This window comes from Prosopis cineraria, unplaced genomic scaffold, assembly GCF_029017545.1.
Source record: "Prosopis cineraria cultivar Desert tree isolate PC_DT_omini unplaced genomic scaffold, ASM2901754v1 PC6, whole genome shotgun sequence".
Classification (NCBI taxonomy): domain Eukaryota; kingdom Viridiplantae; phylum Streptophyta; class Magnoliopsida; order Fabales; family Fabaceae; genus Prosopis; species Prosopis cineraria.
The window spans coordinates 13616083-13637751 of NW_026555337.1; the positions used below are offsets into that span (position 1 = coordinate 13616083).

The following is a 21669-nucleotide window of genomic DNA, read 5'->3' on the forward strand; positions in this document are numbered from 1 at the left end:
CCTACTAAAAGAAGTTTTAGTTTTGAACCAAGACCCTCTACTAGTGCAGGTCCAATAAGAGGAATGTCTAGACAAGAAAGATTAATGTTAAGATCAAGAAGTGAAAACCCTATAACTTCAAACTTAGAATCATTAAGACTTATAACACCAATAGAAAATGATAATTACATATTAATAGAAGTAAAACAAGAAGCAAATTGGATAGAAGTAATGGCCCTAGTAGACCCCAAAAAAGAAAAAAGTACAATACAATTAAATCTGACAAATAATAATTTAGAAGTAACAAATGATGGAAATAGAACAATTTCATCTATAAGGATAAATAATAGAGATGTTATAACTATAAAATTTTGGGTAATAGATAATAATAATGATCAATGTAAAATAATTTTAGGGAATGATTTTTTAGAACAAGTAAAACCATGGAGGATACAAAAAAAAGAGTCATGATAAATATTAATCATCAAATAATAGTAATTCAAAAAATAAAATTGATATGACAAAATTATGTTACATATTGATAAAATTTAATTATAAAAAATATAGATCCAAAAAATATCATACTTTAGTTGACACAAGAGCAAATATCTCAGCAGCAAAAGCAAATGTATTATCTGATGAATTATGAAAAAAAAAATAAAATATTAAGAATGCGAGAGTGGATAAGGTCATAACTAAAAAGAGTTTTTACAAGTTCAGAGTTAGTGTTTAAATAAACAATGACTTTGTTGAATGAATAATGAAAAACATATTTAATATTATTGGTGTTAGGTAGAAAGAAATAGTTGGTCTTATTGATGAGGAGTTTGAAATAATTATATTGATCTAGAGTTTTAAAGGATGGTGAAGTTATTGGGCTTGGACTTCTTCTCTTAGAAGAGGTAATAAATTTATTTACTTTTTCAACCATGCTAAGATTTAAAAATAAATTATAAATTTATCATAATAAAATTATAAAACTAAGAACCAAACTTACATATTCTTAAAATTTGACACTTTAAAATTGATTGAGATATAATTTAAATTAATTAATTATTTTAAAACTTATCTATGTTCTCCCAAAATTTAAAGTAAGAGCATTGAATAATAATTAACAATCCAATTCAACCACAACCTGCTAATTATGCGAGTCATTCAGCAGCAATAAAGGCTTCCTGCAAGCAATTCAGCCATAAATGCAGATGTGGCAATAACGCTCTCCCTCCAACCTTTCATAAATTTTCCTTTGTGATCTAGGCCTAAATTAAAGCTATAATAATTTTTTGACAAAAATTTAAAAACAAATAAAAAAAAAATAAAGAAAAATAGAAAATATGTGCATAAACAAATCAATATGAATATGAATTTCAACCAATTAATATAAAATATAAAATCAAACCGTTTTTAGAATATCTTATTTCCAGACTGGATATTTAACTTATATTGTAAAAATTGTTTAATTTAGTTTCTAATATGAAAATTATTTTTAATTTATGTAATTTTAAAATAAAAATAAAAATTTTACTAACAAATCATCAATTTATTGTGACAAAATATAATAGAATAATATTGTTAATTTATTATGAAATATTATTCATCTTACTTAAATTGTATTTTATTGGTCACAACTATTTTTCTATTAAAAACAATCTTGTTTGGGCTATTTAAATTTTTGTATGAATAGACTAATTGTATAAATATGAAATCTGTATCCTCCAAAAACAATTAACGTTGATGCGAATATGGACTTTCCAGAAAAATCACAGGAAAAAAAAAAAAACACAAGCTCCTCATATGGCCTCGTCACAGTCACAATTCCAGATTTCTATTGAACAATCCTTCGCTTTCCAAATTCCAACCACTCGTTCACGTCCTCTCTCTCTCTCTCTCACGCGCGCATATTCTTTTATGTTCCCGGGAAAAATAACTGCCACAACCACCCACAACAGAGAGCCACCATCACAGCATGCCCTCACCATGCCAACGGTGCGCCATGCTCGTACACAAGACGGCTTCCCCATTTCTCCATAGGTTTCAACCCTTTCACCCTCTTCGTCTCCGTAATTCCTCTCGATTCCGCTATGTGCTTCACCAGATCGTCCCCAAGTTCGCCGTTTCTTCCTCCCTGACCTCCGTCCTCACCCCCGAAAATGTGATTGCCGCTGCTGCGGCGGCAGCAAATAGCTCCGGCTCTGTCCATGGCGCTGTCTCCTCCGCCATCACTCAGGTGGCCGTCACCGCCGTGGCAATAGCTTCGGGGGCTTGTCTTTCCACCAAGGTTGATTTCTTGTGGCCCAAATTGGAGGAACAGCCAGGTGATTTGGTTGCTCTCTTTATTCGCTTTATCGCCTTTTTTATGACCCGATTTTGCTTCTTCTTCTTCTTCTTTTTGGTTCGGAAATCGATATTGGAAGCAGAATTCGTGACGCATATTTATCCTAATCAAAGGATAAGAAAAAGAAACATTTTTCTTTCCGGGCTAGTATAGATAATCAGGATATTTTTTAGATTCTTATACCATTTCCTGATCGTTGTCTAGACAAATTAATTTAGTCATTTTTCATAAATTTTTTAACCATAGGCATTTTCCAGGATCCTGTATAGCCAACAGTGGGATAGGACTTACGGTTGTTGTTCTAACCATAGGCATTGACTCCTACATTGCGTCTCCATGAACAATAGTGTTTAGGAAATCTATTAAGGATGTTTGGTTAATTAAATCAGGTTAATTGGTTAATTAAGGATCCATGCATAAATTTCCTTTTTTCCCATGGTCAAAATTTATGACTTCTGTCTTCTTATATGGGAGGATGTATGGATTCTCTCGCTTTTCCACATCATTTTTTCTTGCAAAAAAAAAAAAAAAAAGGAAAAGAAAAAGACAAGAAAACGGAAAAAGAAAAATATGGCATTGGATAGTTCTTTCACTTCTTGGGATCTCTATATTTTCCATGAGGCTTTGACAGTTAAAGGATTTATTTTGACTAGATGAATACAATGAAAGAAATGAGTACAAAAACAGAGGATAACAAGTTCTGTTATTCCCTACTTTATTTTTAATTTTGTTCTGGTGCCCGTTACTATAAATTTCTTATTGGAAAAGCTTATGTTGTTTTCCAATGAATTGATAAAGCTATGCAGTAATTTTATTGTAAATTTACTGCATTGCTGGATCCACAGTATGCAGTATGACTTTCATTACTTTAGGATGGAAAATTTCATGAGGTTACTCTTATAGATATTCACATCATGATTTAAAGGAGTTTGGAGGCTATTAGTGATTTATTTTTACCTGATCTTGTGGCTTGGAACCTGTGATGTGGCTAAGGAATTAATGTCAAATGAAAAGTTAGTTATTTGGTGGAGTAAAAGCTAGATAATAAGCAGTTCAAAGGTTCATTGGGGTTATCTGTGGGGAAAGAATGATTCTCCTCATGGTTTGCCCATCCCAGCTATATTCGGACACATTGGTTGGTTCTGTCCTGGTTTAATTGGGTGATTTGATGCCTCATGTGAGTGGAAATTGAGGAAACTGCCATCTGAAGAAATTTTGCTGCTTGTTGTCTGAAAGAAAATCAGTTGCCATTTCTTTTTCCTTCTTTTACTGGACTTTAGTATCACAACCTGTACGTTTTGCAACTAAAAGTGCTGGTATGAAGTCTTATCTTCTGATCCAACAAATATTTAAGGCTTTGTTAATCTGCCTTCATGTTGAAGCTCCTTCCACCAACGTATAGGTGCTATTGCTGCACCGCCTGTACAATTGCGAGCAGCTGCATTTTGTGGGCTGAGAGGGAGGCATGCATGGTGATAAGGCTCTGCTTTAGAAAGCTATGTGCTGGTTTTGCTGCATAAGAAGAGCAGCCCCTTTTCCATGTGCGGAAACATTTGATTCAACCATGAGGTCTAGCATTGTAGCTATAGTTAATGCTTCTTTTAATAGTTGGAATGCTTTGGTTGTTTTCACTCGTCCATGAAAAGTTGCTCTGCTTCAGGAATTGTGTGAAGGGCCTTGCAATTTCTCCATGCCTCTTGGCAAACCTTCTATAGTAACTAGGTAGGCCAATAAATGACTTAAGTTGTTTGAGTGTGTCAGAATGGGCCACTGCATCATTGCTTCGATTTTCTGAGGATCTATTGCAACTCCTTTGGAGCTGATGCTGTAGCCTAAATGCAGTATCTGTTTTATGTTTTTTTTTTTAAAAAGCACTTATTTTGCTTGACATGGTATTGATGCTATCCTGACATTGTCCTTAGATGCTCCACATGGCTTTTTTGGCATGAATGGACTCAGATGGTATAAAAGAATACAAGGAAAAATTTCTTTAATCTTTGAAAAATACTATTCATGACTCCTTGGAATCACCCAGTTGAAATGCTATTCATGGTTCCTTAGAATAAAACCCCTGAAAATGCTGTTCAATAATCTCTCTATGGCCTTAAGAAATTGCCCCACGTATGTTTGACACTGTGTCTGTGAAAATCAAAGGTTAAACTCAAAGGAAAGCATGATCACACTGTTTTTACCATGTTTGCTGATTGGAAGGCAGTTATTTTGATCATGTTTGTTGATGATATCATTGTAACTGGGGTTGATGCTGAACAAATCCAGAGTTTGGAAAGTGCCTTAGCCAAGGAGTGTCAGATCAAAGACCTTGGAGTTCTTTAATATTTTCCCGGTGTGGAGGCAGCCAGATCCTCTAAGGCAATTTCTATATCCCAAAAGAAGTACAATCCTTTGTGAAAATGGGATGCTGTGGTGCAAACGAATTGTTGGCCAACTCTCAAGAAAATTCCTTTCTTTGATGTTGAAATGGAAGCCTGTCAGTCAGCAAACTCATCTACTTGACTTACTTGAGAACTAATATAAGTTTCTTCATAAGTAGTCATTATGGGAGCAAAGCAACTTTAATTTATATTGGGGCTGGCCATAGAATTATAAAGGTTTACGTTGTGGCACCGAGGTACTTTGTGATACTGATTGGGTGGAATCAAGCTACTGCACCTATGTATAGAAAAACTTGTTTACAAGGAAAATTAAGAGGCAGGCTATGGATGCAAGAAGCAGTGTTGAAGCTAAGTATAGAACCTTAGCTTAACCATTATATGAAAGATCTGAAGAGACTTCTCAAAGAACTAAGGGTTGATTGTGAAGAATCTTTACAAGTTCTATGTGATAACTTTGTTTCCTTTTGCAAAGAATCCTTTCCAACATGAGTGGACCTAACATGTTTAAGCACTTTATTAAAGAAAAAGATTGATATCGGTCTGTTTCAACTTAACCACATCCCCCTGCTGACTAGTGTGTGAACAATTTTTATACAGAAAAATTGTAGTGCTGGATTTGATACTTAACAATAGGTTCTTGTAATTATACAAATTTCATCATGGCCATATATTAACAGCCATGGGTGATTAACATGCAGGTGCCATTATACAGGATGGGGTTGATATTACTGGCTATCCTGTATTCAATGATGCGAAGGTTTATTACCTCTACTTGCTTTATAACTTGTTCTTGTGTTACATCATTAACGTGCCCTCTCTGTGAAGGCAGGTGCAGAAGGCTATTGCTTTTGCAAGAAAAGCACACCATGGACAAATGCGGAAAACAGGAGACCCTTATTTGACACATTGCATTCATACTGGAAGAATTTTGGCAGCTTTGGTCCCATCAAGTGGTAAACGGGTACGGACTTCTCTTAGTTGTTATTTAATCTCTGAAATTTGCGGAATTTGTTATTTGTATCATGTAATCCGTTTAGGTTCTCTTGGACAAGGAGTTTCTTGTTCTAGTTGCAATTGATTGGTTGATGCATCTACATATAGAAAAAAATGAAATTGGAGGACACTACTTTAGCATATCACGAGTTTTATGTAACTACAAAAGCAAAGAGATTGAAAAGGTTAATACTCATTCATATCAGTTAAATAATGAGTATATTTACATATAAGCACTTAGTTTCGATTTTCTTCTTTGTTGAGAATTTATTTTACTTTACTCCCCCACCCCTAATTTTTCATGTCAAAACTTGATGGGAACCTGGAAATTCTTCTTGATAAATCAACAGAAGTACAGCCTTCTTCTTAAGGAAAGCATCAAAATGAATGAATATTCCTTGCACTTCAAGGGGTATACTTCCACAAAGCTCCTAAAACTTGCCTCTGTCCCTCTCTATCCTAGCTATCTACTTACATCCTATAATTTTTACTGACTCTTGAAATTTCCATGAAAAATTTCTTTATTTTTTGCTCCAATATTTTGCCAAGCCATTATTCAGGCATAACTCACTGGCCTAGTGGCCTACTTCCTTAATGTCACCATTTTCCATTTCCCTTGTACAGACCTTCCTAATTGGGATTTATCTCAACCCTTGTTTGCCTTTCATCTGAGCTATTGAACAAGAATAACGTATTGATTATGTGTATATGTTTAATTCTTGATTAATTTGATGTTGACTGTCTTGCTAGATGAAAACCATTTTTTTTGTTCACTTTTATATCTATTATTTTTTTAATGACTTCCTCAATGTTCAAAACAGACTCGTACTAAACTTCATTTTGATTAAGTTACCCTAATTGCAGAGGTAGGGAATGGTAGAAGCATGTAAAGTGAAGATAAAGCTGCAACTGTTTTTCCTAAGTTATATTATTATTTTATTATTATTATTATTAGCAGCTTAAGGGATGATTATATCCAGAAGATTAGTGATTCAAAGGAAATACTGAAAAAATATGTATGGACTTACGTGTGCTGAGAGGGTATTTCATTGTGCTGTGAGTATCTGGTTTTAACAGTGTGTGAGCAGCAAGGTCCCAGTGGATAAATTGAATTGTGTGCGCAGTACAACTTGTATAATGTGAGATTATATACGGGCTTGTGATATGTTTACATATCTTATGCACATCAGTTAGGTATCCTAGGTATCTTAACATTGCTGAACAGCTGATTAAATCTGTGCTACCTTGAATTGGAATTTATTAATATTTTCAAAGTATTACTGTCTTGTTGCTTGTCTGTTTTGAAGTATCTACTTAACTGAAAAATTTGGGTCAAAACATGTTTTTCTTAAATCAGATTCCTTGTGACCTCTGCTCTTTTTCAGGCTGTTGAGACAGTTGTGGCTGGTATTCTTCATGATGTGGTTGATGATACGTGCCAAGGTCTTCAAGACATTGAAGAAGAGTTCGGTGATGATGTGGTTAGATTGGTAGCCGGTGTTTCTAGGTTAAGTTATATAAATCAGGTATCATTTAGACCATGAATGCCTTTTTATTATGGTTTGGTTTGAGGAGGCGGCACATATTAGTCTTTCATCTTCGGCTAATCTTTAAATTTCAATCTTTTAAGCATCTGCTTGGAGAATGAAATGAGGGATTTAGATAGACATTCGTAACTTGTAAGAGCAATTCTTTGAGTTAAGCCTCTGATTTTTAGTAATTTTCTTTGCCATGCGGCTGCAAGCATGATCTTGGTAGTCATAGGCTTGTGTTTGTCTCTGTAACTGGGTGCTTGGTTTCAAAATTGTTTGTGCAAATACTGTTGCTGATTTTTTTATATGAAGCATTCATTCTACGATGTGGTATCATATATGATATGCTCCTTTGTTTAGCTTATTGTCTGTTTGGAGAATGTCACATCTGGACAGGGAGAGGACTGAAGAGCTTTTCTCCTTTAATTATCTAGTTTAGAAGTTCATCAAAGAACTCTTATCATCTCAGTATTATTTAGCCCATTGCTTATTCTCGTTTCAGTGTCACTCTCAATCTCTCATTCTTTATTTTTTATCAAAAAAGTTGATGAAGTTATGCTTTGATTCGAGCTAGTAAGAGGGACCCTGAACTTAGAAATAGATTCTAGAAGCTACAAAAGAGTATCCTAAGAAACTTAAATAATTGGTTTTATTGATATTCCTGGCATAGTAGATGCTATCACACATAAATTAGACTAAATTCAATGAAATTGTTTGAGCTCAATTCATAGGATGACTTTGTTATATTGAACATATATTATATACATTATAATTATTTGTGTTCAGACCTTAGAATCATGATTTACAAGTATTGAAGCATGTAATATGATATTAGCTGTAATAGGAACCATTATGGATAGTGTGAATTGCTAGCAGGAAGATATATTAAAATTCCTTGTTTGGCATCTAGTTCAACATACATGACATGACGTTGGGCCTTGGAGATGATGGGAGCTTTATGCTTTGATTTTGTACCTTACGTATTTGGAGAACGCCCAAAATATGTGCAAACTTTAGCAAAAAGTGGGCGAGAATAAATGAACTTTTGAAGACATCTAGTTTGGAAGGAACTATGTTTTGAAGTTTTAGATTTTATTAATTTTAATTGGAGAAAGCTGAAGAAGTACAGCTAAGATCGTATTCTTTTTCAGTTGATGTTTGATGGGAATCAAGTTAGTGTGAAATGCCTAAGTCCTACATGTAGTAGCATAGGTTGCCTCAATAGGTACTTAAGTCAATGATTCTCTTGTCCCGATAAATAAATTTTGGGGGGGGGGGGTTCTCCACCTTGCTTGAGTGAACTGCAAATCATTTGGCATCTGAGTTGGTGGCTGGGAAACCTTAAAAAAGGCTGCATGTGGAGGTTTTTAATAGGCAGAATGGCTAGTGAATTGTCACACGGTGTATTTTCATGCATCTTGTTTTGGGTGAATTCTAGCATCTTGGATGGCCAGAGAGTGTTTTTATACAGCTTGTTTCCTCTGTTTTTTGCAATAATATCCCTATCTCACTGGTAGCTTGCTTTTTAGTTGGTTTTTCCAATTCTATAAAGCTGATCTCATACTATTTTTAGTGTATAATTTTGTTGTGTATCTATTAGGTCCCCTCTAATTACATTATGTTTTCCAGCTCTTACGCCGGCATCGAAGGGTAAATGTAAACCAGGGTGCCCTTGGCGAGGAAGAGGTAAAGGATATATGTTTGACATCTGCATCAATTAGTTACTTAGCTCGCCTTTGTAGGATGTCAATTGTCTATTATGGATTTGTAATTATGACATGTTAGTTATAGTTTTATGAGTCAATTACATGTGTTTCATTTGAACAGTGGTTAGTTAGAAAATAACCGTTGGAAAGGAATGACTTAAAACCTGTATATACTGAGGCATTTGAGTTGTAATCTTATCTTTTGTGATCAGTAAAAGAGCATTCCTTGCGTTCCCCAAATTCTCTCAATCTCTTCTCCTTAATCTCTCTCATTTCTCTCTGCTTCTTCCTACCTTCACTGTTCCTCTCTCCTATTTCCTATACCTCTCTAATTTCTATCAGTCCAGAATATTCCTACATATCATTGTCACTAACAATCGAAAACAGATAAAACAAATTGACAAATGCGCCTGATTATTGCCGATATCTGTATGTGAGTGCACCCATGATTATTGCCAATATCTGTATGTGAGTGCAAATTGTAATACACCCTCTGGCTTTAACTTGGACTTTATCTCTTCAATATGTAGGTTTGAGGTTTGGTTAATATTCATGAATCTGCACAATTTTGTTATATTAAACTCCCATAATAGAACAAGATGCCACATTTTGTTGAGTACTTGATGCAGAAGAGACTAAGTCAAAATGTTATGTATGCATCTAAGATGTGGAAAGTAAAAATATTTTTACTGGGAATTAACTGCATAAAATTTTCTGATGTGTTTAATTTTTAATCTAATAGGCAAGTAATTTACGAGTTATGCTTTTGGGAATGGTTGATGATCCACGTGTTGTGCTGGTCAAGCTTGCAGATCGACTTCACAATATGAGAACTATGTACTGACTCTGAGCTTCTTTAGTCTTTAGCCTTCATATGTAATTATTGGTGGTTCTCTATATTTTTACCTTTTCCTTTCACGTTTGGATTTTTCATGAAGAAGCTATTTCAGTCATTATTTCTAAGTTACATAATGCTTCAATTATTTTATTTGACTAACCAATGAAAACATTATAAGTTAACAATTTTGTGTTGGTTATTGCTTGTTGATGGTATTTCCTTTACAGTTATGCTCTGCCACTCCAGAAGGTCAAGCTGTTGCAGAAGAGACCTTAATTATTTGGTGCTCACTTGCTTCTAGATTGGGTTTGTGGGCATTGAAAGCGGAATTGGAGGATCTATGTTTTGCTGTTCTCCAGGTCTGTCAATAGTTTCTTTTCTGTTGTTTTGTTTTCAAAGCTTTTTGTAAATACATTTTTCCATAAGTCGAAACCTTGAATCAGGGAAGAGTAATGCTCCTGAGTGTTTGGCAAAACCTGCTTCTGGTCCGAAATGCCAATATTGTTTTTGGATAGATGACAGAAATGGATTTCTCATTGTCTTTTCTCCTGCCACCTTTAATTCTTGGTGATTAGCAATGGTGAAACTAAATCTTAGTTTTGAGATGAGAAGCAGATAGGCACTTCCCCTTGTTTGTTAAACTGTTTGGTGAAATGAGAGTAGAAAAGAAGATAGGAGAATGAAAAGAAAGATAAAATTCATTGTCTGCTAAGTAGCGGTGATTCGGTGTTGAAAATGTGGCAGTACAAAATATTGCACAGTCGACTAAATAGTCTGAATACTTGCAAGAAAAGGCCTTCATCTATTTAGTTGGAAAGTTTGTTTCAGATTTTATAATAAAGGGGGCTTGGATCATAAAACATTAACTTGTCAACTAAATGGTGATGCCATTTCCCATCAGAGGCACAACTGCATTGTGGCATTAGGTTATATGAAGTTAGCATGGCTTAAACTAGTGTGGGTGGAATGCCTAACAATGGTGAGTGTAAGTCAAGCGAGTCCTTAGAAATTTAACTCATGAGAATTCTATCTTTGAAGCCATTAATTTCATTAAAATTGGGCGATGGCTCAAAAATGCTATTTCAGGAGTATACTTGGGCAAGAAGTATTCTGTTTTTACTATCATATCAATGCCATATCAGTTTTCTTCTATGCATGCTTTTCCCATAATTTTCTATTGCCAGTACTACTTGTCTTTGAAATTCCATTTTTTGGTTTACAAACTCGAATGGGGAAGAAAGTAGAGAACTGCAGTCTCTTTTGTCTTATTGTTCTTGTTTCCTTCAGGACATTAAAGTTTGGAATCTAAATTCTTCTGGTATTTTTTCCGTGCAAATCTTGGTTGTAATGCCCTGTTTATTCTCCAACAAGGAAAAGGTTTCTTCTTGATAAGCTGATTAGTTTTGTTTGCACAGCAAAACTAGAACTAGAAGACAGTATTTTGTGTAGACTCAGCACTGAAATTGCCATTCTTTTGCATTGTATATATTTTCATCAGCCTCAGATATTTAGAAAGATGAAAGCAGAACTGGCTTCCCTGTGGAGCCCCAGGAGTAGAACTGTAAACCTGAAAAGGTTATCTGCAAAAGGAGGCCTGCTACCTTTGGACAAGAATGGCTCTACTTCTGATGAATCCTTGATGTTCAATGGGGATGTCTCAAGTATGAAGGTGAGAAGTTTCATGTGCTGAAGCTAGTTATATGTTTTTGGGTGACAATGAGGTTTTTTTCTTTCCTTGTCCTCTCTTTGCTTTTGATAGTTGCTTTCTAGGTGATGCCTGTGTTTAATGTAATGCTTAAAGTGAAATGAGATAGAAATGTTACACATATGTTGTAGAAATTCATGATTTAATCTTCTCTTGAACTTTCTTTACTAAATAAAAACAGTTGAACACATATAGGGAAGGGGAACAAACCTTGCCACACAAATCAGAATAATTGATTTGATCAAAAAAAAAAAATCAGAATAATTGATTATGATAAGGCTTAAACTAAACTAATAATAAAATACTTGAAGACTATTATGACCTAAGGTTCCTTTTTTCTATGATTAATTATATCCTAATCAAAGTAGAATACCCAAATAATCCTAAAGACTAAAAAGAGTTATCTAAACTAAATATAAATTAAGCCTTAAATAAAAACACAGGAAATAAAATGAATTTAATCCTTATAACAGCCTCAATCTCGGTATTTCAAGTTTGGACTTAAGTTCTTCAAATATAATCCTTATAACGGCCTTAGTCATCAAGTTGATCAACCAAGGATGATTGGTTGATTTTGGACATCTAGATTTTTTACTTGGGGACATTGGAACTTGGCAGGGCAGCATCACCAGTGATGCAATCCTGCTTTTATCCTTTGATATGATGGCAATTCATGGCAGGCTAATTGGGTTATTTCATTGGCTAACTCCCCTTTCTAGTGTTAAGTGCTATGACATGCCCCTATTTTGCATTCTCACTTTGTAAGCTTCGATATTGTAAGATATTCCTGGAACTTATTTTAGTGAATAATACTGAAATACAATTTGGAAGACAAGAGAGGCTTGAGTTCTCTAAAAACTTATTTTATCCAAACTAACTAAAAACAATTAAGATGAAAATAGACTTAACATAACTTGATCCCGTGCATAATGGAAAAATTAAGTTAACTATGATGTTTCGGCGTATATATATATCAGGATTAAGTTTGTTGTAATAACTGCTGTACTATCTTCAACACTTCACCATATCCAGGGAAAAGGGTGACGATATTTATGTCATTTCATCAATTGTTCTCTCTACTTCCAGGATCTTTTGGAGGCTGTTGTGCCATTTGATATATTGTTAGATAGAAGAAAAAGAGCTACCTTTCTCAGCAGTATAAGCAATAGTCTCAAGACTTGTGTGAAGCCTAGGGTGGTTCAGGATGCTGGATTAGCTTTGGCATCATTGGCAATTTGTGAGGAAGCACTTGAACGGGAACTTATTATATCAACTTCGTATGTCCTGGTTCATTTTTGTTTTTCGCTTGTACATTCTGATAAGCTTGCCTTGCTTTATGTTCGCAGGTGGTGAAACAGTATTTGTTTGATGAGGTCTATTATCATTGCTGCTGTTCTTGATAGTTTCCTTCTATATTTGCAGCTATGTTCCAGGGATGGAAGTGACATTATCAAGCCGATTAAAAAGCCTGTATAGCATTTATAGCAAGGTATTAACGATGTTGATTTCTTGATTTTTACACATACAAAAGCAAGAGGTATTGTCCAACTTTTTGATTTTTATAGATATATAAATTCACTGTGAGACTCTGCTGATGTGTAGGGATAAATAAATTATTTTATAGATAAATAAGTTATTTTAGGACTTCACATAAGTTATTTGTGTGGTATTAGTGGAGTAGAGCTAGAAAACTCTGTCAAAATTGAAAATGGAAATCAAAATAAGAGCAATGAATGGAGAGTGAATAGTTATGCAGACTTTTCTGATGAAAATTTTAAAATTTCCTGTTGTTCATTATTTCATTAATCTATTCATAGTGATTGATGAAATTTGATGCATCTTACTCTGGTTTTTTTCTTTTCTGTTGTGCAATGCCTGCACTAGTAATCTTAAATAATTTTTACATGTTATAAATCCATTTCATACATAGTCATGTTCTTATATTATGCAGATGAAACGAAAGGATGTTAGTATTGATAAAGTATATGATGCACGAGCATTAAGAGTAGTTGTGGGAGACAAGAATGGAACTCTGCATGGACCTGCAGTTCAGTGTTGTTACAATCTTCTTGAAATTGTACACAGGTTGAAGGTCGATTTTAAATTTTCTTTCAATCAGATTAACCTAAAGATACATGAAAGTTTTCTGCTGTGAGCCTATGTTGATAACATAATCTCGTTCTTGACAAAGATATCAATATTTTGCTAAGTACTCAGACGTGGCTGGTTTTTATTAAAGCATATAACATGGAATCCCTCCATTCTATTTTTAAGGTTTGCATTTTGGAACTTCAGTGAGGTGGTTTAGACTTGGGTGAATGACCACCGTTCAGTTTTAAAAGAAGGGAGTAATATTAGGGGGTTGGACCTATAGTTCATAGGAGTCATACTACTTCATTAAATCTACCGGTACCAGATATTGCCTTATAATTGATATTGGCCTACCTGTTGCAGGCTTTGGACTCCCATTGATGGTGAATTTGATGATTATATCATCAATCCTAAGCCTAGCGGCTATCAGGTTACACTTCTATTTTTCAATAATTTTCCTCACCTAAAATTGAAATAGTCATCTTGTTGCTCTTTAATCTACGCATGCATGCCTATATGAATGTACCTATTATTCATATTATTGAAAGTTAACATTTCATGATTGCAGTCCCTGCACACAGCAGTCAAGTACAAGGTCCCGACAACTCTCCTTTAGAAGTACAAATACTACGAACACAGGTGCCAAAATATTTTTCTTTAACTTGTTGAGGTTACTTTCTCATGCTTGGCTCTTGAAGTTTATGGTTATTATTTTGGTGTACTAGAGGATGCATGAGTATGCCGAACATGGACTTGCGGCACATTGGCTATATAAGGAAACCGGAAATCATTTTCCAGTATAAACAGCATGGATGAATCTGAAATAGAAGCATCCTCTATTTCTCCGAAGATATAATGGAGGATAATTTTCAAATAACATTTTATTAGTAACTATGAATCACTAAAGGTTGGGCATCCTGTCCTCAGAGTAGAAGGAAGCCACTTGCTACTGCTGTGATCATTAGGTACTTTTTTTTTTTTTGGCTTCTGATGGAACTTTCGATATAATTCTGTCAATAACTGATTTCTCTTGCACTCCCATTGCTTATTAGAGTAGAAAAGGAGGGAAACGAATTGCTTGTTGCTGTCAGCTTTTTGGTTAGTGCAGCTTCAGAAGCAGTGGCTAACAGAAAGAAGATCTCCCAGATTAGGCGATGGGAAGCTTATGCGCAGCTATACAAAAAGGTTGTGTTTCCTAACTTTGAAATATTGACTACTCATGATAGTTGTCTAAAATTTATTTAATTAAAGATTTTCTACAACTTAAAAATACCTTAAACCAAATTTCAGGGTTTCGAAGAAACTTATATCTAATCTATTCAGCACTCTAAGATTTTTTTTTTTATAATTTTTTTTCCAACTTTTTGTTTGATTTCTTTTTTTAGATTAACAATAAACATGTGAAATAATATTTTTATTAGGACAGGGTTCGGAATTAGTATTATAACTACTTTCTTTTATTTTAAGTAGAATAGTTATTGACTCAGTTATCCTTTTTTGGATTATGATTTAATATTATATTTGTTTTAAATTATTAGCAGTTATCTCTTGGTCATTTCTCTTCCTTCCCTTTTCTCTTTTCCCTCTATTTCTCTGTACGTCGCCCCTTGCTGTTCTTCCTTATCCCTTTTCCATTCATTACTTTCACATTTACATACATTTCCAACCACTACTGCCTCCTTACACCCCGAACTCACTGGAAGGATTTGCCAAAAAGTTAAGTTCACCACTGTCCACCAAATATCACTGGTTGGGTTTTTGACAAGTCATAAGCTCCACTGCCATGCTAAGAACCATTTCATCCTAAAAGATGAATAGAAGCCTCATGATTTGTTATAATTTTTATCTCTGCGGGACCTATTGTGTTGTCTGTCTAGCTTCTTATCCCTTGAGTTTTGATACATGTCTCATAATTTAAATCTACCAAGCTTTTCCCTTGACATGTGTCTTCTATTCTACCTAGCTGGGGACTCTACAGGCAACATGCTTGGTTGGGATTGTCTTTTGTAGCTACATTAAAAACATTCCTCCATTAGCTACATATTGTTGCTTCTAACGGGACAACACTTTTTGGTAAAGAAACATAAAGATATTATTTTGGGAGAATGACAGATAGATCCCAAGATGACCAATTAATTCAATTTAGGTCCTAAGTCCCATACTCCAAGAATTTGGAAGTTTGGCTTATATTTTGCAATTTCGTTATGATGAATTTGCAACTTATTTTCAAATTTAATATGGTTAAAGAATAAACAAATTTGTTTTTTCTATTAAAATTTGGAACACAAGTTGCAAATTTATCATAACGAAGTTGCAAAATTAAGAGCCGAACTTGCAAATTTTTGTAGTTTGAAACTTGAGACCTAATTTGAATTAATTGGTCCCCTTGAGACTTTCTGTCATTCTCCCTATTATTTTCAAGCCATGCTGCTTGGTCTCAGAGTGAGTTAATTTAGAATTTCAAATTTTAAACATATCCTTTCACTATCTGTTATGATATGTTTCTTTTTGTTTTGGAGGAGATATACATGGAATGGATAGTTTTTCCCCTTGAATAATGATCAAAATAAAGAGGTTATGGGTCAAAACAACAAAAACAAGCCTTATGCCACTAAATGAGGTTGGTTATATGAACTGTACAATGCTAATTTACTCTATCAACAACCACTCTACAGACAAATGATTTACCAAGAGATCTTGTTTGATAGTTTTTAAGTGTCTTCTATAATCTCCCTCTACATCTCTTTGTAGAGCTATAGATCATGTGTTCAACTCTTCTCACTGTACTTTTATCGCTTTGTTTGCAATATCCAAATCTCCTCAAATGATTTTCCATCATTTTCTTCTTAAAAAATGCAACACCAATTTTACCTCATATACAACTAACTTTCCCCATTCTTTGATGAATTTGAGATCACAAGTAGGTCATTGGTGCTCAGTCTAAAAATTAGATATATGGATTTATTTGTGAAAGACCGAATTGGGAAAGTAATTTTAGTGAAGGACTTAATTGAAAAGATTACTTATTTGGCCAAAAAAAATTTTAAAAGGCAACTATGTGAGGGACTAGTGAAATATACTCTATATGTGAGGGAAAAATAGGATGTCTTTTTTTAAAACTTTATTTTGGTACAATCTTTTTTTGTATTTTATTTCAAATCAACATAACTTGCTCCCTAACTGCTGGCCAACTTAGGTGTCTGATGAATGGTGGTGTGAACCTGGACATGGGGATTGGTGTACCTGCCTAGAGAGATATATATTATGTCGAGATGGAATGTATCACAAGGTATTTTTAGCCAAGAATCTAATTATAAATATTTATAGTTTCCTATCTGTTTTTTTTTTTTTTGTTCAATTATCATTTATGCAGAGGCAATGCACTTGGGTTTCTTTTTTGTTGAAATTGTGGTTGTGGTATACCGTGCATATTTGTCAATACAACTCACTGTCTTTTGCACGCTAACTGTATTCTTATTCACTGTATCGTGAAGCTGCATGGTTTTCAAAGAATACAATAGTAACAGATATGTGCTTCGTTTTTGGGAAATTTTGGAAGAAACTTTTTAGGCTGCATGGAGTCAAGCTTTCCTATTCTTCATCCTATCATTCTCAAATGGAAGGTCAAGCTAAAGTCGTCAACTTAGAATGTTCCCTAAGATGCATGATTAGGGGTTTCTTGAAACTACTGAATTTTGATGCCACACTACCTAATACTCATTTATTGGCGTGTCTCCTTGTCAACCAATCTATGGATTGCCACCGCCCACCTTTGACCCATTTGGCTGGTGATTCTTCTAATGAAGTGGAAGAAAGAAGTCATATTGACAGGAAATTACCACTTAAATGTTGAAGCAGCGCCTTGCCCGTAATAGAATGGTTCCAGTAATCTAATAAAAATAGAACAGACAGGGGAGTACCAAGAGGTAGATTTGCAGTATCTTGCATGCATCCATTTAGGAGGAATCTCATTATATTTCCTCTGACCATAAGCTCGCAGCTTGCTATTTTGCCCTTGTACAATGACAAAGAAGGTTGGAAGGTTGATGTGAATTGAAAAAACCTTATACTTATAGAGTTCTCCTGGCATTTCATGTGTTATTATTGAAAAATACGTTGGTCAAGCACTGCCACGATGCTCAATACTGCCAGAAGTGGATGATCAAGATCACTTTACGCTAGAACTGGGGAGATATTAGGGAGGAAGCTGATTATAAAGGGGATCTTGCCTTTGATACAACTCCTAGTGCGATGGCAGCACAGCAATATGAAAATAAATCCTTATGGACAGGGATGTTTTCTTTCTAGTGGGGTGTAATTGATATATTGGTGTAGAAGAACTCAATAGTTGAGAGGTAAGGTAACTAGTTGAGGAAGTTAGTTGAGAATAACCAACTGATCAGATTCCCTGGGGCCATATTCTAAAACTAATCGTATTCTAATAAAAAATAGAATAACAAAAACACAAAAACTAATTTTTTCCTACTTTTCTCGAGTATATGGCATAGAAAACATTAAATTAATCCCAATCAAAATAGAATGCCAAAATGAACCTCCCATTGGTTGTAACATTTTGCTGTGTGATCATTCGGAAATCACTTTGTCTTGTTTTGTAAGAATTTTAGTCTGATAAGCCTCCTACTTTTCCGAAAAACATATGTATAAGATCAAATTAAAATTTCAAATATATTACATAAATTTGAAATTTAAAATCATCTTTCTGAATACAAATGATATGATAATTGCATGCAGTACTTGTTCCTGTCCACGCGGAGGGGGGCTCTTTTACAGATTGATAGAGTTCGTGTCAGTCAGCCTAGGCATATGATAAATAATACAATAGGGATAACATTGTGCTTTTGAAAATGAAGTTAGATTGTATCATGAAATTACAGACGTATAACTATTTACTATGATTACTTTTTTTGGGAATTTCGGTTCTCTGTTTTAAGTTCTATTATATAGGGTACTGAAAAGCTTTATACTTGCAGCAAGACCAATATGGGCGTCTCCTGCCTACTTTCATCCAGATCATCAATTTTACAGAGCAAGAGGAATCTGAATATTGGACTGTTGTATCAGCTGTGTTCGAAGGCAGGCCAGTTGATAGAATTATATCTACATCAAACTTGGAATCGGCTCTATCAACTCCCGCTGAATCTAGCATCAACAACAAGGTTTTTCTCCCATTCAACTTACCTCTTTCAGGCACTTTATGTTGATCGGAAATTTCTCATGTATATTCACTTTCGGTTCTTGACATCTCAATAAATATCATAAATGCTTTACCTGAGAATCATACCTTTTCTTATGTTCCATATCTTTCTCCCTGAGAATAACTCATACTTCCTTTTGCTGTTGACTTTCACATATGGGTATGAGAAACTGAATTAGTCAGTTATAAACCATTCACATGTAACAAACGTTGTTGTGCTGATCGGGATAGTTGCTATAAATTATTATATGCTTTTTATGGTAATCTTTGTAAAGATTGTGTTAATCAGATCTTAGTTTTAAAGCGCATTTCGCTGTGTGATTCATACTACCCCTTCCGCTACAGACACAAACAGTGATGATATCGGTTAACAATTCAGTTGAATTGGATTAATTTCCCTTGTATGAACCAAGTGACAGAAAGGAGGAATGTAGAGATCCCAATAACATTTTGAATCCCTAACGTTTATGATTATATTCACATTTTTAGGTGAAATTGTTGAGAACAATGCTTTGTTGGGAAGAGCAGTTGCGGTCTGAAGTAAGCATCACACGGCAAAAGCTTGATGAAAAGTCTGTTGACTCACCTGGTTCTCTTAACCCTAGGGAAGTGGTGATCATATGTTGGCCTCATGGTGAAATTATGAGGCTGAGAGCTGGTAGCACAGCTGCTGATGCTGCTCCAAAGAGTTGGTATGGAAGGGAAGTTGGTTTTGGTTAATGGCCAGTTGGTATTGCCCAGTACAGAGCTGAAAGATGGTGATGTTGTTGAAGTGAAGATGTAAATAATTCTTCTTGGGTATGGTCAGAGTAGATGTAACAATTTATTTTTTTTTCCATTTGCTATTTTTGAGGGGGATGGGACAGAATATCTAATTTGTTGTTAAAAATGTCTGATGTATTGAGTTGACTGTAAAAATGTAGGCTTTAGGATTGATCTCCACAGTGCACTGAAGTATATTTATCTTTTTGTTATTTTGTATATAAGAGAGCTAATGAATAATGATAGGTAAGCTCTTCCCAATGTCTGATACATTGACTGTTCGATCAATTTGGGTGACCCACACTTCATGAAATAATCAAGTCATTTATGTGAAGGGGGGGGGGGGGGGGGACGTGGAGAGAGAAGGAGAAAGTTCTGACTTCTCCATAGTGGCATTGCCAAGGCAATGGAGCTTATATTATGCGTAGTATTTATACTCTTACAAAACCGTTAGCATGATTGTATTGTTTACATATCTGATACAATATGCATATCAGACTTCACAACATAACAAAATTAAAGAGTAAAATATAATGAACTCCCTTCAAGTTTGTTAAAATTACAAAAACCTCTCTTCTATTTTAGAACCTACATTTTTAGTCTATTTTTTAATGGTATTAGGAATATTCCATTTAAAATTCCAAAATGGTTTATTATATTAATTAAAATTTGTGAAAAAATTTAAAATTATTAATTTTCTATCATAATCTAATTTATTCTCTCTCCTATTTTAAAGAATATTAGGTTATATTTACATAAACATTTTACAAATATTAAACTTACAAAAATAAAAGGAAATTATATTAATTAAATTATCTCTCATTAGATTAAATTCCTAGCTCCCTTTTTTCCAAGAAAATTCCTAATTTATGAATTTATTCATGTTTGTTTAAAATTATTATTTTTGACAACTTCTGTATTTAAAATTTAAAAATTACTATATAAATAAGTTTATATAAGATACTCCTAAACTTACAAACTATATACTAATTTAACTTATATTTAATATTATTTTTCCTACTTATATATTCTGATTATCATTTGAAAACTTAAATGACTCTTGAATAACATTTTCTGTTAAAGAGGGATTTTAATTCAAAATATGATTTCACAGTAATTAACGGTTGGATTTGGATGATGAAAATGAAATCTTTAAAATAGAGGAAAAACATGTGTTATGTAAATTTTGATTTAAAGGAAGTTGATATTAGTTTTAAAAATAAAACGAACGTCTCTGTAACTAGATAAATAGTGGGCTATTGGTGTATTTTACTTCAAATATTAACCTTTTATTATTACTTTCATCACTTTTGTAATACTTATTTAAAACTCAAATCTTTCTATATAATTCATTTTTTGCGTTAATTTGTCGAATATATGTGCGCGCGCGCCCCTCTACCATATATGTCCTAGAAAAGTTTTCAATAATATATCGGTTCAATAATTTGCATTTTATTAATTTGTTTTAAGTGAAATGCTCTTAAAAAACAAGACCAAATTACATAATACTTATTTTTTGTGTTGACTAATAAAAAATATATTTGGTTTAATGTCACTATTAGTCATCTTTTATCGAAAAACCAACAGGGATGGAGGAATTGAATGTGGAGTTAGGTATGGACGGATAGCATTGATTAAGTTCTGGTTTTTTTTTTATGTTTCAGGCCAAAAAAAATTTAGATGAATTAGATCTTAAAAACTCCTTACAAAAAAACGCTTACAACAGCTTCATGTACCCCCAAAAAACTACTTATATTAGCCACCAACAATGTTCCTACATTGATAGCACGATTTAGATCCATTTATTTCAACTTATTTTCCAAAAAAAAAATTATTGTGATATTTTCTGAAACTTTTGAAAATAATCAGAATCTGAAAAGAAACATATTTCTAATTATTTTAAGCAATAAATGAGAAAGTGTTTTAAAAGGCAGGATATGTATATAAAATTTTAGAATAATAGAATAATAATCATTTTTAAAACAAAAATCAAGGAAGATGTTATAAATTTAAAAATCTTAACTAATTAATTATTTTTTTATTATTGTAACCAATATAAAATACTTTTGCTCTATAAAACCTCAACAAAATAAATCTCTTTTTATAAAATCTCTAAACTA

At 33.7% G+C, this 21669-nt stretch overlaps 1 pseudogene; it reads left to right on the top strand.

Moving 5' to 3' along the window:
• The first annotated feature begins 1862 nt into the window (after positions 1 to 1862).
• On the top strand, positions 1863 to 19810 carry LOC129313200 (probable GTP diphosphokinase RSH2, chloroplastic; annotated as a pseudogene).
• Positions 19811 to 21669: the final 1859 nt, after the last annotated feature.